The 17580-nt window shown below is 38.1% G+C and overlaps 1 long non-coding RNA gene across 1 annotated transcript; it reads right to left on the reverse strand.

The window, feature by feature from the left end:
- Positions 1–16285: 16285 nt before the first annotated feature.
- On the reverse strand, positions 16286–17070 carry LOC145420582 (uncharacterized). The gene is made up of 2 exons (XR_013901905.1): positions 16777–17070; positions 16286–16581 (listed from the first exon to the last, which is right to left on the reverse strand). It is a non-coding gene; the product is annotated as an uncharacterized LOC145420582 (long non-coding RNA).
- Positions 17071–17580: the final 510 nt, after the last annotated feature.

Raw genomic sequence — 17580 nt, forward strand, 5'->3', positions numbered from 1 at the left:
CATTTTTGCTTTCGTCTGTCTCTTTTAGGTGCTGCTCCGGTGCTTGATGTTGCAGGCAGCAGCTCCCACCTCTAGGGAGAAAAATAGTCTGCGATGCTTTGGTGAATATTTTGTTCTGCCTCATTGGTACAATTTGTTTGTGGAGAGCTGAAAAGTGCCTATTGACATATTAGATATTTTTAGGAATGAAATACAAAGTAGCCAAAGAGTAAAAAAGAAAAAAAAAATGGAGTGAAAACTACTTGAAAGTGCCTGATGATGGTGTGTTAGGGAAGTTTAATGATTCCATCTTTGAAACGAATTTCTTTTATGGCAAATTCACAAAAATTGTCAGTCTAATATTGCACAATTTATTAGAAGTTAGAGGCAGAAAAGACAAAAACAAAAAAAATGTTCAAAGTTTTGAATGTTTAGTCCGACCTCATCTTGTCACGAGCTCGTTTTCCAGATATGAAAATCATGCTGGGAAGAATCTCAGAACAAACATGTAAGAAAAACAAATCCCCCACATGCTTTTTTTTTTTTTGCTCCATATGTGCACACGCGCATACAAGCATCGTACGCTGGTGGCAGCGGTGTGACAGACCAAACACCCTGAGTGTGACGGCTAGTAGAAGATTCATGTGTTATAGTGAAGACATGCTGGTAATCCATGTTTGACAGCCTCACAAAAAATGAATCTGGCTCTACCGTGGCTAGCCTACTGTATGTCAATACTGAAATATGAATGCAAAAATGAACACATGATAAAGGACATAGTGAGCCGTGTAATTACAATACATAACTCCGAAAGAGATCCTGGAGGGCACTGGTGTTTGATGTGCTCACATATCCGCTCTGTGTGTGTGTGTGTGAGACAGTCATAATACGACAGCTTCTCTTCATACTGTGAGTCACCCGCCAACTCAATATGAACAGCTAATGCAAGAACACGAACACACACACACACACACACACACACACAGATTAAATTGCTAAAACCACATGCATGCAAAGTGATAAATAATAACCATTTAAAGAAATATGAGGTTAGTAAAATCCAAAAATCCTTGTCCTCTGAATTCACATGAACACATTTTTCTAAATGCAGTCATGCATATCATTGTTAATTATTATTAATTTTTCTTTATTTATTTATAGCTAAGAGAGAGATGAAAATCAACATTTTTCATAGAGTGAATGCATAGACGGTGACTTGTGAAGTCCCATTTTGTTCCCTCAATTTTACCTTTATGACTATTATCTGCTGTTGGAAGGGAGTTCACTTATGTAGCTTAAATGAAAAGCTGCAAAGCTGTTTGTTCAGTTCTTACAAAAATCTAAATGCAGAAATGAACAGGGAAGTGATTGTGGACAAAATCATGATGATCTAAAAAATTATATGTACAACAGTGATAAAAAAAAATCAAAGAAAATAAAAAATTAAATTGATTACAAAAACAAAAGCAAGATTGAGATTGTGTACGAGTAGTGCAAATTACATTAATAAAATAATATGTACACTATAAATTAAGAAAAACAGTTGCATGAAGGTATAATACAGAATAAATAAACATATATTAGTTTGTACCTGTTTATTTTTGGATTAAATAATAATAATAATTTGTCATGAATCGCTGTGTGCAGGCAGGAGAAGAGTACCCAAACGCAGATTTCACAGGGGCAAAATGTGAAATCAAAAACACTGCTTTATTGCAGAATCGGAAGCAATACAAAACAAAACTGGGAGACTCTGGGAAACACACAGCATGAGGGAGGAAGCGACAGAGGACTAAGGGAGACGCTAAATACAGAGGGATAACAAGGAAGTGAGAACACACGAGGAACACAGCTGATACGAATAACCATAATGAGACAGGGGAGGCTGGACTGAGCAGAATAAACATGAAAACGCGGGACCTTCACAATAAAACAGGAAACATGAAGTGGGAGTGGAGGAGAGGCAGACGAGGAAGCTAGGGAACACAAGGGAGAGCACAGACATGACCCGCTGGGGAAACGTGGAAAACATGACAGAATAAAACACAAAGAGAAACACGACACGAGAACCCACACCACAATATAAACACAGACACAGAGGGCAGAGACACAAGGGGAATCCAATAAACTAAACGGAACAACCTAGGAACCGTAGAATAAATAACAAACTAACAAGATACAAGAAACACAAGAAAACTAAGAACGCTTGGTCAGAATGACCCAGGACCATGACAATAATATTATGAATTAGTAAATAGTTATTTTACTTTGAAGGAGCTAGTGTCAAATGAAGACAGACTTTCTCTTCTAAGATAATCAATTAGATGATGAACTTTTTATTTTCCTGCTCTGGTTTTAAACCTAAACTTTCGTCGCATTTAAGCCTCATAATAAAAGCTTAACTCACACCCAAGATGTTTTTGGCATTCAAAGAAGAAAAGTGCTTTTATGTGAGAATTTGACTCAGTTCATTGTGTGTTTTTTGTTTTGTTTTGTTTTTTACGAGAATCCTTAAGGACCTCAAGATAAGTCAGCTGGCTTTCATATTGATTGCATAACATAAATTGATGTGATGTGGTCCGTGTGCATGGAAATATGTACGGTGGAGATCATGACTTTGAATTAAAGGCTCTCAAGTTTGTCCTATTAAAATTATGGCACACTTAGCAAAATTAAGGACATTAAAACAGATCTGAGTAATGCAGACGTCTCAAGGCATTTGACATACTTGAAGTCTGAGTTTCAGCAGACCAATCTCTTCAATCATATTTAGAGAAACACTTACATTTAACTGCACGAGAAAGACACTTTTTTCCCCACAGACACTAAAAATTAAAGTTAAGCTATAAAACCAAACTCACCGTTATGCAAACAAACGGTCGCGCAATGTCCAGGTGCATATATTTTATGAAAAACTAATAATCTAATGGGTAACTGCTTTCATTTAAGACAATGAAAGTGATATCGCTTGCTAATTTCATATTAAATATATAACTACTAAGTTACTTTAGATAATAGTGACAGGAAGAGAGCGACGATTCTTCTACACAAGGAGACATGCGATATTCCCCCAAGAAAACAAAACTCCAGCTCCACTTATCTCACTCGAACACCTTTAAGCGCCTTGAGTGAGGAGGCAAACAGAACATTTCTGCTGCTCAAGTGACAGTATTGATAAGCATGCCATAGCTCACCTACTCTTAGGAAAATCACGACCAGCTATAAATGCATGCAGTACTGAGCGTGCCGATACAGCCTTAACTTTAGAGTTTTGTTAGAGGCAATGTTTGCAGGAGTTCTGGCATATCATCTGTCTTCATTTGATTATCCAGACAGCCAGAAAGAGACTTGTATTGTTGGGACATGAAGGACTGAGCCTCACAGACATTCAGAAATGCAGCAGGAGGATTTGTTGTTTGCTGAAGTAACGCTATGCCATATCAAAGCTGAAACATCAGGGAGCTAATGCAATCCTAGTAACAAGCAGCCTTTGATGCCACATTTGATGGCGAGCAGATGTTCTGCAGATGATAGTGCACTGCTCCGTGTGTGTACACAACTTGTGTTTGTGCTTTTTGCTGTGCATATGTCTAGAATTTTTCACTAAAAGCCAAACAGTTTCTGTCTCCCCTCTTTTGTCTGCAGGTGTAAGTGCTGCACCAGAACAGGATTGGAAAGTCAGAAATGTAAGATCAAAGGTAAAAAGGGGCAGAAGATTAAAGAGGGCAATAAGGCTGGCTGCAGCTGAAATGAATGGCTTTTAGCATTGCTTTATGCCGCTGTGAGGAAACATCATCTTTTTGCTTCCGTGTCTATCCTCCAGCAGTAAAGGTGTGAAGGCAACTGTCAACTTTTCTTTTCTTTTTTTTCTAGCAAAACACCATTAAGAGTTCTACTTTGAGAAACCAAAGTGGGCGCAAAGTGTCTTCATCCCCCCTGGCAAACACAATTATGTCTGAGTATGATTACAGATCTGATTAAACTGCGACTCTTTGTGGATAAATGGGCAACGCTGATTACGATCAACCTTTTATCGCTTCAAAATGGGTTGCCCTCAAGGTCCAAGTTGAGAGAGTTTCAGCTTTACAAATTTCCCAAATGAACGAAACGTACTTGAGAGGTGTTCCCTGTCAATGTGTGAATGCGGGGTAGGGATGCAAATGGTTTTGTAAGAATTTCATTAGGCTGGTATTATTCATCACTTTCTCAAATGTATCCTTGCTCAAAGTCATTTTGCCATATTCCCTCAACAAACTGAGAGTGCTTTATTTTATTACAGTCAGTACCATCAGAGGGTTCACTGAGTGGAGTGGGTTGGGAAGTTAAAAAAAAACCTTTTTAAAGGTTGATTAAATCATTCAATGAAGAACTGATTAAACTGTCAGCAGTGTGGCAAAATAGAGAGCAAGAAAAAGAGAGAGGTGAATGCCAAAATTCATTTATTTACCCCTAGGGTCATTAATTCTATTTTCTCCCTCTGTATGCACGACTGATCCAACTAAACAGTGCCTTAAACAAGTGGCAAGACAAAACAAGGCAATGGGCTCTGGATGCTAAATGGAAACTAAATGAAATTAAGTTAAAGGGGTAAAATTCATACATTCTCTCACTGTTATTAAAAAGTTCCAAAAAAATGAGTTGAGTTTTAATAAGTTAAGAGAACTACCTTAGTACCTCACACTTATTTAACGTAGCATATATGGTGACAGGTGATGGATTTCCAGTGATTTAGAGGTTGTAAACTGAATACCATCCTGCCTACTCTATTTCAATTAAACCGAATGCCCAGCTGATTGCTTTGCTGCGCCTTTTTCGTGCAGCTTCCAATTTCGTTTTTTGTTAGAATTAATCAGCGCAAACTACGTTTTGATTTGTCACGACCTATGGCACGCACGGATCGGAAAAAACAGACGCTGCCAAAGCAGAAAAATTGGGACCAATCTCCCTTTCACTCATTTGTCGATACTTATGCAGCACCGGCTCAATTTTCTTTTCTGTGACTTGATTACAGAGAAGGGTGGCATGAGTTAACAGACTTCGAAAGAAGGCTTGATACAGATGACAGAACATTGCCATTTCGGGAGGCAGAGAGGTGTAAAAAGATCGAGTGGATGAACCCTTGGCATGTAGACATAAAGTCCCTGACCTGGAGATTTTAAAATAAAGTCTGTCTTTTGTGAGTTTCCAGAGATACAGAAAGGCTAGACAAAATATTCATCATCCAACGCTTTGGTGGGTGTCCTCGGTATTGTTTACCAGGCACAAAGCCAAAATGTGCTATGTTTAGAAGGCAGTCTGGGGATATATGAAATACATGGCCCAACCATTCTGCTTGTTGCACTCTGATTTTGTGTAGCAGATGCATTTTGATGGTGCTTCAGAGATGTGCCAAGACCTCTGAACACTGGACAGCATGTGTGGGGTTTTTTCTGCCCATTGCTGGTCCACAACACAACAGTAAACACTACAGTTATTGCAGATTATTACAGTCTTCGTGGCCCTGTAACTGATCAATTATGGGGTACAATGAGCAACTTTGGAATATTCTATGTATTGTACGACAGCGGTAAATGACACCCGTCGACAAGGTGCCAGTTCCAGTGCCTAATCTAGAAGTACTTCCACACATTTTCACCTGCAAAATCATTTGCCAGAAAGCTGGCAGCAGAGTGGGTCCTCTAATGGCTTGTAAAATTGGCGATGCTGATGTCAGTGACTAAGGAAGGGGCTCTACAATCTAAAAAGAGGCTGCATGATTCAAGGGCTATTGTGAATCATTTATGCTTCCTATGCTACTGTTAAAAGATAAAATTCATTGGTTTAACCCTGGCATGCTCTTCATATTTCATGTCTTGACAGTGGTCTGGTTGGATATTCATCCAGACCAACAATTTTGTCATAATAAGTGTTTAAATTTAATTTTGAACTACGGATCCATTTAGGATACATAACTTACCCATTGGACACAAATGAATGGATGATTATGTTCATAAGAAGAGGAAGAATATGTATTTTCTAGGCTTTACAACACTGTGTTTTAGAGAAAACATCTGTTATAGCATGATATTGTGTTCTGTTTGACCATATGAATCTGAGAACAAATCTATGTTAGGTTTTTCTGTGGTACAGGATGACTTCATCACATTGAGGATCCAATGGACGTGAACCATGAAATCTTGGATTGGAACTTCCTTCCTTCAGCCAAAGCACTGAAGATGGGTCATAGATGGTTCTTCCACATAGGCAATAAACAAGTGACTAAAGAAGAAGCATTCAAATGATTGAATGACCTACCCAGTCTCCAGATTTCACTCCTACAGAAAATCAGTGTAGGGAGCTGAAACTTTGAGTTGCCAAGCAGCAGCCAAGAAACCTAAAGGATTATGAGCGTTCCTATAAAGAGGAGGGGGCTAAAATGCCTCCTGAAATGTGTGCAAATCTGGTGACCAACTACAAGAAACATCTATCTGCTGCTCTTGCCAAGAAATACCAAGTCATGTTCTGCTTGGGGATATTTCACTATGCATATTTCACTCATTTACATGCAAATCAATTCATAGCATTTACTTAATGTTTTTTTCTGGAGTTTTTGTTTATATTCTGTTTTTTTCTCTATTAAAATAAAACTACCATAAAAATGAGAGACTCTTCATTTCTTTGTAAGTGAGCAAATGTACAAATTCAGCAGGAGATCAAATACTTATTTCCTCCACTGTACTGTTTTACAACTTCCCTCTTTCAAAGACCAGCAGATGCTTGTTCCTGTGGGAACCTGGGCGAATATGATGGGAACACAAACAGTTCTTGTGTCACTGTCAAGTGTCAGTGTCAAAAATGCACACAGACATGGCGTGCACAGTTTTTCTTGATGTGACCCACATTATCTGTCCATCACAACAGATACAGATCAAATTTGACTCGGAAAGCTTCAGTGTAAAAGAAAAATGTAGCACCTGTACACTGGTTTAAAATATTTTCTTTTTTGTATTATGGGTCAATTTAGAAAAAGTAATTAATTTTTAGGCTTTAGGGAACTTTTGCTAAATGCTAAAATGAATTAAATTTGACCCAAACAATATGTAAGTGTTAAACTTAGACATGATGCAATGTACTTTTTAAGCTTATCCAGCAGGATTGAGAGTTTCAGCTCAAAGAGAGACAAGTTATTTTTCTTTTCTTTTCTTTTTTTAGGAACTATTCTTAATTTCTCCAGGTGATGTTAATAAACTAAATTGACCAAATCCAAGGTCATATAAGTTAGCGTTTCCGTGATACACAGCGTAGAGCTTTTAGATACTATATGTGCCCTCAGAATAGTACCATGGTTAATAAATACCTTAACCACAAGAATCCTTTCTGCTCCTTCAAAGCTGAGATCAATTATTGACAGGGAGCCTTTACTTCCCTCTTCCGCAATAAAAATAAAAAGGGTAGCAAACTTCCTTAAGTAATAATAATCATAACACAAAACTTTATTGATCCATGCTGGGAAACTCTCTTTTAGCTAAACCCTCGCCACAGGCCATCCCATAGCCTCGAGTGAAAGAAAAGGGAAGCGTAAAAGAGAATAATTCCTCTCTTTCTGGGCTTTAGATGACGCTTAGATTTTCAGTGTTTAAAGACGCTTGACAGTTCTGACTGCTGAAGAGACTGAGAAATTCAGCTTTTTGGGCAAAGCAAAGAAAAAAAGTGACGATTATTTTCTGGAGAAAAGAGAGTACAATTAGGGAACTCTGAAGTGGCATTATGAGAAATGTTGTAAAGAAATGCTGTTTGTTCTCTCTGTAATTGCCGGGTTGTTTAATATGATAGCAGCCATGTATTCTCAAGGTGCATAGCAACAAGCTCGTTCTGAGCATGTGCATGTACACCAGTCTGTGAGTGTGTGTGTGTGTTACCGTCTCGTTTCAGAACACGATTAAGATGCACTTTAGATTCATTTCAGAGCCGCAAATTGCTGCAAGGTGAGACTTGTGGGTCGCATCAGTAAGTTAGACATGTGAACCCATCCCATCTCTCAATTCATTTCACTTTCACGAAGAGAATGGTGCAGAACTCAATAATGACAATATGCAAAAAGCCCCAGAATCTAATTTCTTCACTATCCATCTGAATTACAATGCCATCATTATTATTCCAATGCTGGAATTATACACTCCATCGGCTGGAATAAGCAGTTTCCACCGACAAGCTGACTTTGTGTATTGGCCTTTTTGAAACTGTGTGTGTGTGTGTGTGTGTGTGTGTGTGTGTGTGTGTGTGTGTGTGTGTGTGTGTGTGTGTGTGTGTGTGTGTGTGTGTGTGTGTGTGTGTAATTCTGAAAACACCAGCTTTCACACTGGGATGTGCACTTTTCCACATTATAAGGTTAATTTTTTCTGGCCTACAGTCACCGAACAAAAGATACCGTGTGAGTCAAAATGTGACTTTCCCAAAAAAAGGGAGTCTCTGTCAAATGTGTGAAAATGTGACAAAAAAAAACAAAAAACAGAATACATTAAAAGTGATGGATTCTCCTTTGGGAGTGTCAGTGTGTTTAGATCCTACCACATTAGTTTCAATTAAGCCACAGTTGGATGGCACACTGTCTCTGGCCAGCTGTGAGTACATAAGGACAGTACCTGCTGTTGTCAAGCTGTCCTCACATCACACTTGCATGTATAGTTAGAAAAAGGAGTTTGCCTTCATTTCATGGACTGTTACATAAATTATTGTTTAAGAGTTAGCCTGACACCGCATGAGCTGACATATACTCACCGTCAGTGTTGTCGCTAGGACACCGTAGTTTGAGTCCCATCTGGATATTTTTTCACTTCTTTGGTTGCTTTTGACTCAATTTTAATTTTTTGCTCACTCACTGGTTGGAGTGAGTGAACAACTTGTTTAGTGCTATGAAGTATACACCTTCACAACAGAAGCCCTGCACATTGAAAAATGTCAATTTGGGAGTGACAGACTGGTCTCAGTAATACCATAAACTGTTGTGTCATGCTCTCTGCACACAACTGAGACAGGCCAGTGGCTTTGGCAAAAGAGTATTTTTTGACACCCCGGGAATAAGAACGGGCGCCTTAGACAGGAAGCAACTCAGCAGTGTATGAATGAAACTCGGTCATGTTGTCAGTTTGTATTGGCCTTTTATGAAGTCAGCCTCAAAACCTTGTGTCCTTCATCGGCACTTGTATTTTTGCAATAATTCATGGCTGCCTGTATTTTTCTTACTATCGCTTTAAGAATACGGTGCCTAATGGCTTTCATAGATGAATATGTTTTCTCTCAGAGCGAAACAGCCTTGATCCAAGCCATTAAAAAAGATCGGGCTCATATTGAATTCAGCAATGTGAAATTTGCATGCTCACTCTACAACAGTTTGGGAACTTTGGCCCATCGATTTATACAACAAAATGTATGGTTCATTCACTGCTTTTTCATTTAGATCTTCTATCATTGATGCTGTTCTGAAGTAGATGTAAATTACTTTTTTGGAGAGGTGGTGGCTCATGCTTTAAAGTCACAAAAGAAAAGCAAAAAGCAAAATGTTTTCTTCTGAAAAAGCACAAACAACGAACGCTCTGCTGACTGGGTCCAAATTGTTCAGGTTTATTCAGAAGTAAAATAGAAAGCTGAGAGGCTGTGAATGGGTGGACAACTCAAACCAAGCCCATATATAGTTTAATAAAACATCCGTCATTCATTTAATGCTTTTACCAGAGCATCTTGAGTGCATCCATTTAATATGGGCACTTCTAGTGGGAAATGAAGGTCTAAACCTTGAGTGCCACGACCACTTCTCTCCTTCCATTACAACTACACTTTCCTGCCAACAGTAAGTTGACAGGAAAAACAAAAGATCCTGCTAGGATTCATTTCAAACAAGCAGTCCTCCAACAACATCTAAAACAAAAATTCAAATTGTTTCCAGTTTGTATTCTTTCTCGCTGTTTGTGCTTGCTCTTTGGTGAAGTCAAAATCTCAAAGTAATGGAGCCAGCGCTCATTTCACATGCACCTGTTCACACCACGGCTAGAAAGTGCTTACCGTATTAATGTGTGCAAATTAATGACTGCGTGTGATATAAAATCCATGTCTAACAATAACAGACCCATCATATTAACACTTGATATTTAAGGTTGTCTCACTTACACTGCTGGCATCAGCTTTTTAAAATAGATAATAAAGTAGGCTCTGTTTTAGGGTGTCTTTACCTTGTGTGCAGTTTTCCTCAGTTTACAGGTAATATGTGGCATCACAGTGGCAATAAATAAATAAATGTTTCATCTGTAAAGCAGTTAAAAGGTGAAATATTGTAACAATTTAATATTCAAGATTCAAGATCCTAAATCTTGAATCTTGAATACTAAATTGTTACAATTTATATAAATAGCTAATGGTTTTTTAATGTAACTAATGCTCTGCTACTATACACCAGCTTTGAAAATCATAAACATGACTGTTGTTTTTATTGGCTAATTGTTAAATTATGAACCTTTGTATTAATGTCACAAATGTGTTGAAAAATTATCAATGTTATCAAAAGACTATCAATTATTATTATCTTTAAAGTTAACTTTATGTGGATAAAGAAATTAGTTTCAGTTCACTGAGCTAAAAAGCTAAAGAAAGAAAAGAACTAATAATGTGGAGAAAACACTACTGTACTTGATGTCTGTGATAAATAAATATATTAGTGCTAATTTATTTTTATGGCTTAAACACTTAAGGCAAAATGTGATGTATGAAATCTCCCTGCACACAGTCATTTCTCTACTGTCAAACAGGATGGAGATACTGCCGCTATCTCCCTTTACATAAAAGCCTTCTGGAGAGGATGTTAGCAAATAAGCCTTGATCAAATAAAGTGAGACATAATCACATCACAATTTAAATGGAAATCTTTGCAGCATCCAACGCACAGTGTGAGTATTTATCTGAGACATGGCCCTAGTCATTCATAAACATGCAAACACTCACTGGTGTGTGAGGTGGATTGGATTAAGGCTTGGCAAAGCCTGGAAGCTCAGGTGTTTGTTCATGTTTTATGTACTCGTGTTGCGTTTATATTTCTATGAGCTGTTTTTAAAAGCATTAGAAAAAGTATGTTTTTCTGCTCATTTACATACAAATGCACACGCAACGGCTTTGTCCATAGTAAATGAATGAAAGAATGCATAAAAAATATTTCTTTTGAAAAGCTCTTAAAAAACATGTTAGGATTATTTTAATTAACCTCAGTGTTTAGCGCTCTTTAGCAGATGTTAGCAACTAGCATGCTAAATTGGTTAAATAACCTTTTTAGATGTTAAATATCAGCAATGTCAAACACTCAGCATAAAGATGGGATTTATCTACTTTTACCTAAACACTTGACACCAGATGTGATGCTGAAGGCAGTTCAGTGCTCACATCCAATAAATACATATGCTAGATTGAAAAATGGCAATTTTAAAGATTATTGCATTTTTTCATATTGCAATCTCGGCATTGCCTTTTGAAAAAAATGTGGCTAACGTTTTATGTCTTTTTGCCTTGTTCTGTCAATGTTTATTGAATATATCTCCAGCGATGTGTGAGAAGCAGAAGTACAAGAAAACTGGCAGGAACCAGAAAGAAGTCTTTCCCCTCATTACCCTTCTTCCCATATGACACAAATGTGACATAAGAACAGCTGCTGTAGTACAGCTGCAGACTCTTTGCTTTTTTCAAAATACACCACAAATCCCATCTGCATCTTTCGGACTTTACCTAGTCTTCTTTTTTTCCTCTCCCTGTTTTCCAGTCTCCCAGTAGCCAGAGGGCACAATCACACAACCAGAAAGTCAATCAGGAAGCTTATTAAACATGACACTCGCTGAGCGCACTCTATATGGATGAAGGATATAGGCTGTAAGGTCTACCTGCCAATTAGGAGAATAAAATCAATCATAGCAGTCAATGTAAACTCTTTCCCACTTTTTCCATCCCTTCTTCTCACTTTGTGCTTCTTCATTTCCTGTGCTCACAAAACCCTCTGGCCTTCACTGAAAATATTCTCTACCATAAATGCCAGTACTGCTGTTGCACACATTCATGCACAGCTCACTACAGAATAAACAAGGAAACACAGTCCCCGTCTACACAGGCATGCAGACACACACACACAGAGAGAGACTACTACACTCCAGAAAGCTATTCATCACAATTTAGCCACACCATTAGACAAAGAGAGCCAATAACACCCTCAATAGAATACCACCCCCCCCCCCCCCCCAAAAAAAGAACTAAACAAAAAAAGAAAAAAACCCACAGCCACACACTTTCTCCTCCATGACACTCATTTTCCTCTCCATTTGTCATTACCGTCTCTCACACTTTTTAATTCTGGCTAAGCTGTCATCCATCTTTTGTCCCCTTAAAAACAAGGCTATACCATTCAGTGAATATAAACTGAAAGTCAGTGAAACTAAAGGAAAAAAATATGCTTTTATTTTTAAAGGCAATGAATGTGTTATTTAACCAGATTACTTAATGTAGCCACAGTAAGTTGTGTATTTGATAGTCTCCCATCTCATGTATTATGTTCAGTTTTGCATCCCCTCTCTCATCAGTCTGTGTTTATGTTGCCTGAGTCTGTGTATGTGTGTCCCTGTGTCTTCTGTAAGTTCTGTATTTTCTTGTAGGGTCCCAGTTTCCTTAGTTCTTAGCTCATAGTTTTCTTCTTTGTCTGAGTTTGTGTGTAATTAAGTTTCTAAATTCATCTGCATCTTTCAGTTAATCCTTTTCCCTCTGAGTCCTGCTATTGGGTCCTGCCTGGCCTGCCACACAGTGCATTATAATAAAAACTGTTACAGGGGAAACATAAGGCTGGAAAATCAAGCGGTACAACAAAGAAACAGCTGGAGGAACCATTTTCAACTAATCCACTTGAGTACATATGAAAAAAGAACATCTTAGAGAGGCAGAGTTTCATCAGTCTTCATCTGTAAATATTAGGATAATTTCCTGTAAATGTGAAATTCTGAAGACACTGAATATATCATCATATAAAATGCATAATACAAACAAAAGATTCAGGCAATCTGGAGAAATCTCTGTGCGTAAGGGACATGGCTGAACATCAGTAGTGGACATCTGTGATCTTCCAACCTTATAAACAGGCATGGAAACCACTTCATGGGGTCAGGAAAACTTCAAAAAATCACTGTCTGTGCCATGTACAAATGTAGTGTAAAGCTTTGTCATGTAGGAGTATTGGTGGAAAGCCACAATCAATGCTGAAAGATATCTACAGGTTTTAGAGCAATATAAGCTCCCATCCAGAAAACGTCTTTTCAGGGAAGACCTTGCAGATTTTAGCAAAACAGAGCTAAACTGCATCTATTACAAGAGTATGGCTTTGCAGTAGAAGAGTGCAGGTGCTGATCTGGCCTGCCTGCATCAACTGAAAACATTTGGCGCCTCATGAAATGAAAGGAGGAGGTAGCATCTTATGTCAGAGAAAAATAGCACAATATTCTTCTTTTCTGAAGAAGAAAGAAAAAACTAACACATTTCATCCCCTGATAAGACACAATAAAGTAGTGGACCTAATCCTTGATGGGCAGGAGTGGCAACAATGATTACGGTAATAAATCAACATTAACAAAAAGTATGATGTCCAGATACAAAGGTGACCAAAGTAATAAGCTAATGTTTTTTTTTTTCTATAGTGAAATGTCTCAGTTTAAACAGCCAGCTGATTGATTGATGTCTTTCCTATGTTCTATTGTGAATAAAATATGGGTTTGTGAGATTTGCAAATCACTGCAATCATTAAAAAATAATTTATACAGGGAGTGTTGATAGTTTTACACAGCTTAATTTAAAAGCTTCACATTAACTTAATAGTATATGACCCAAACCCTAACTTTAGAGTTAGCATGTTAATTAAAGTAATCAAGGTAATTAAAAGCCAACCTTAGAAATTAGCGTTAATTGTATCCCTTTTAACATGAATCTCTTAAAATCTCCACACAGAACAAATTGATGCTGAGCCCAGGCAGATTCAGAAGGATTTTGATGTTTAGTATATTTTTTCTGAGTGCTGTATAAGACAAATAAATAAACCAAGACATCCAAATAGTTGAAACCCAGAGAACACTTTTTTAAACATTTATCTGTCAGCTTAACCTCTCCTGATCCCCCTTCAGTATCCTCTCCACCTTCTTTCTCATCAAGCCACTGATGAAGTGCTTCAGGAAAAAAAGGACTTTTTAAAGTCTTGCCAAAAGCTTGTTGAGACATAGTAATAGGCCCACTAGACTGGTGATGATGAAAAAGAGAGATCTGCTCACAAGATCTCATTTCAGAGCCAGTGACTGGAATGCTGTAGGCAAAAAGTTGATTTGTAAGCATGAACTAACAAAGATCACTAGCACCACCTATAGATAAGCTGTGAGGGTGCACAACTTCAGGCCAATGGAAGTCATGGCAAATCAACATGAAGGGTGTAAATGTGTATTTAGATACAAAACACAGGTACAGATGTGAGATATAATTTTTTGTGGCTGGTTGTGGTAGTTTGCACCTTTGAAGATGCTGTTCACCAGACAGGAGCTAGTTTTACTAGCTTGTACTTACTCCAGGTTTTATGTCTCCCAGGGACACCGGGGCTCAGTACGGTACCATGACAATTGTAAAAATGGCTAATTGTGCCGTATTGAGGTGTGTAAACCATATTATCCCAGTAATAGTCATACTTTTGGATAACTTAATTGGTTTTAGCAATTGTGTTACTGAATCGCCATCAACGTCTACAGCCTAGACAGCGACTCTAGTATTTTTCCCAGTTATGAGTTTGCCTTTAGATTTCTATCAAATAGAATAACAGCTTGTAGTCTAACGTGCTTTGAGTTAGACTACAGTTCCTAGTTAGACTAGGAACTGCTATATAAATGCAAATCCATTTCGATTCCCCAATCCAGGAAAAATCCTGGATTCTTGCATCTTTTCTGTGAGTAATCCATTGATACATGATTGGTATCAAATAACAGGGGGAAAAATGCAAAAACGAGAAAGAAGAAAAAAAATCTGTGTTATTACACAACGAGTCAGTAAAATCCAAGTAGTGCTTGTTATGTGGAGATATATGAGAAGTGATTCCCCAGAATTTTTTTCAGGGGCTGTTTTAACCAGTGTTCATCGCTATTATGTCGTAAATAATCTCACATACACACTCATGCAATTTTATGTCCCAAAGTAATAAGACAAAACCTAGCAAAGTCGTGACACAGCACCTGAAAGATCCATCTGGCATCTCTACTGTTCACTGAAGCCTCATCAGAAATGTCTCAGTGGAAGGGTGGCTGTCAAGAAGCCATTCTTAGGGAAGGGAAACAGGGAGAAAAGGCTGAGTTATGCCATCAGTGGTATCTTATAGAAAGATGCCTTCAAATCTAAAATTATTGGTTGAAGTTGTTGTCAGTATTTATGTAGGAGGTCATGAGAAAGGTACAACATAGAGTTGCAACAGCTATCTGTAAAACATAGTGGAGGCTTTGGGGCTGCATTTCAGTCAGTGGTGTTGTGGAGAGGTTGTCAAAAATTAATGGAATTATGAATGATACACTGCCAAAACAATGAAAGCATACCTGGATAGAAAAACACACAGTGGAACACTATCGGTCATGGATTAGCCTCCTCAGAGCCCGGACCTTAACATTATTGAACCAGTGGGGGTTCATTTTGACAGAGAACAGAACAAAAGGCAGCCAATGCCCAAAGAAAAGCCTTGAATGGTCTTTAGGAAGAACAAGAACAAAGACCAAATACCAAATACTGATTTTCCACGTTATTAAAATTGTAAACATTCTGCTTTAGCTAATAAACTGCTGCACTCTTTTCCCATTTTACTAGCAAAATATCAAGAACTGACAGGTACCTGAAACATTTAGCATAATACTGTATTTTAAATGAACCTCTGCCTTTTGATCCTTTCCCGAGTCTTGGACAAAATGACACACACACAAAAAAATCAATTAGTGTAATCATGGCTCCCAATGGAGCTGTTTAAGGTGACTTTGGCGTTCATCCAGCAGATGGCGCAGTTATTCACAGAATAAATTTTTATCGATAGAAACGTCAGTAAAAGTTTACTAGGCTGAAGGAAAGAGTGCTGCGTGTTTTCCTTTCATTGTGAGTTCCTATGCTATAAGGAGAAAATTATAATCCCACTTATTTGTAATAGAGTTTAGGTAACTTTTAAGTTGTAAGAGTGTAGTGCCAGCTTCAATAATATATCACCACATTATCTGAAGTCCTGAACATCATTGTGGAATAACGACTTTCAACATAGGAAAAAAAAAATAATTTATTTGACAAATACAGAGATGGAGACATGTTGGCAGAGAACAGCACTGGGGACAGGGCCACCACTCCCTTTTTGTTAGCAGAACAACAACAACAAAATGCTGTTGCTTCCATTTTCATGGAACTGGTTTAGAGTGAATTAGAGTCTTAAATTGAAAGGCGTGGCAGACAAATACAGGTAGTGCAGCATACAGGTAGGTCATCTTCAGATTTCGTTCCCTCGGTCACAAACATGGTGTAGGATCCACATCCAGAATCCAAGAGCCTCATACCGCAGACCTTACAGGAAAGACACATTTTTAGACAAACAAACTGTGACAACAGTGACTTGTATTACGTATATAAATTCATCACAGCGATACTGTGCAAATAACAGCAAATAATACGCATCACTTTGGTCCACTCGAAGCTTTACTAACCGACATATCCTAAGCTCTGTAACTCAACAGCGTGTCGTCATAAATATGGCATTACCATTCAAGCCAAATCCAGTTTCTTCTGTGTTTCTGATAGCTTTTCCTGGAGTCGTTTTTTCCTCCAGTCCAGAAACCTTCTCCTCATTCTGTTTGCCTGCCACCCCGCCAAGAAGCCGGCAGCGAAAGAAACCACAACGGCGACCTGTAGTGTCCTCTCCGAGACGTCTGCCATGTTCACCTCTGTCTGACAGATGCACACATTTGTGGAAGCATGAAAATCTTAATACAGGAAGTGAACTCCTGCGAGTCTTTTTCTTCTTCTTGTGCTGGGTTTACTAGCAATTAGCTAACTGCTCAAGCGTGCCACCTACTGGCTGAAGTGTGTAGCAGAAGGTTAGCAGACAAGCTAAAGTTGAGAAAATAGCAACTAAGTACCTAAATACTTAATTAACTAAATAAATAAATTCTTTATTACGACCATTCTTCTTATAAGTGTTGAATACTGACTAAGTGTTTACTACAGTGTTTCTTTTAATTTCTAGATACGTTTTTCAAAATATCATAGACTCGTGGTTACTTTATTAGGCACACCTGTTTAGCTACTCATTAATATAAATTTCTAATTACCCAATCACAGGATAGCAGCTGAATGGATTTAGGTATGTATGCATGGTCAAAACAACATTGTAAAGTACAAACTGAGCATCAGAATGGGGAAGAAATGGGATTTAAGTGACTTTGAATGTGCTATTGTTGTTGGTCTGAGTATTTTAGACACCGCTACTCTGTTTGGAAAGAAAACAATATCCAGTGAGTGGCTGTTCTTTGGGTGAAAATGCCTAGTTGATGCCAGAGGTCAGAG

Source organism: Astatotilapia calliptera, chromosome 15 (genome assembly GCF_964374335.1).
Source record: "Astatotilapia calliptera chromosome 15, fAstCal68.1, whole genome shotgun sequence".
NCBI lineage: Eukaryota > Metazoa > Chordata > Actinopteri > Cichliformes > Cichlidae > Astatotilapia > Astatotilapia calliptera.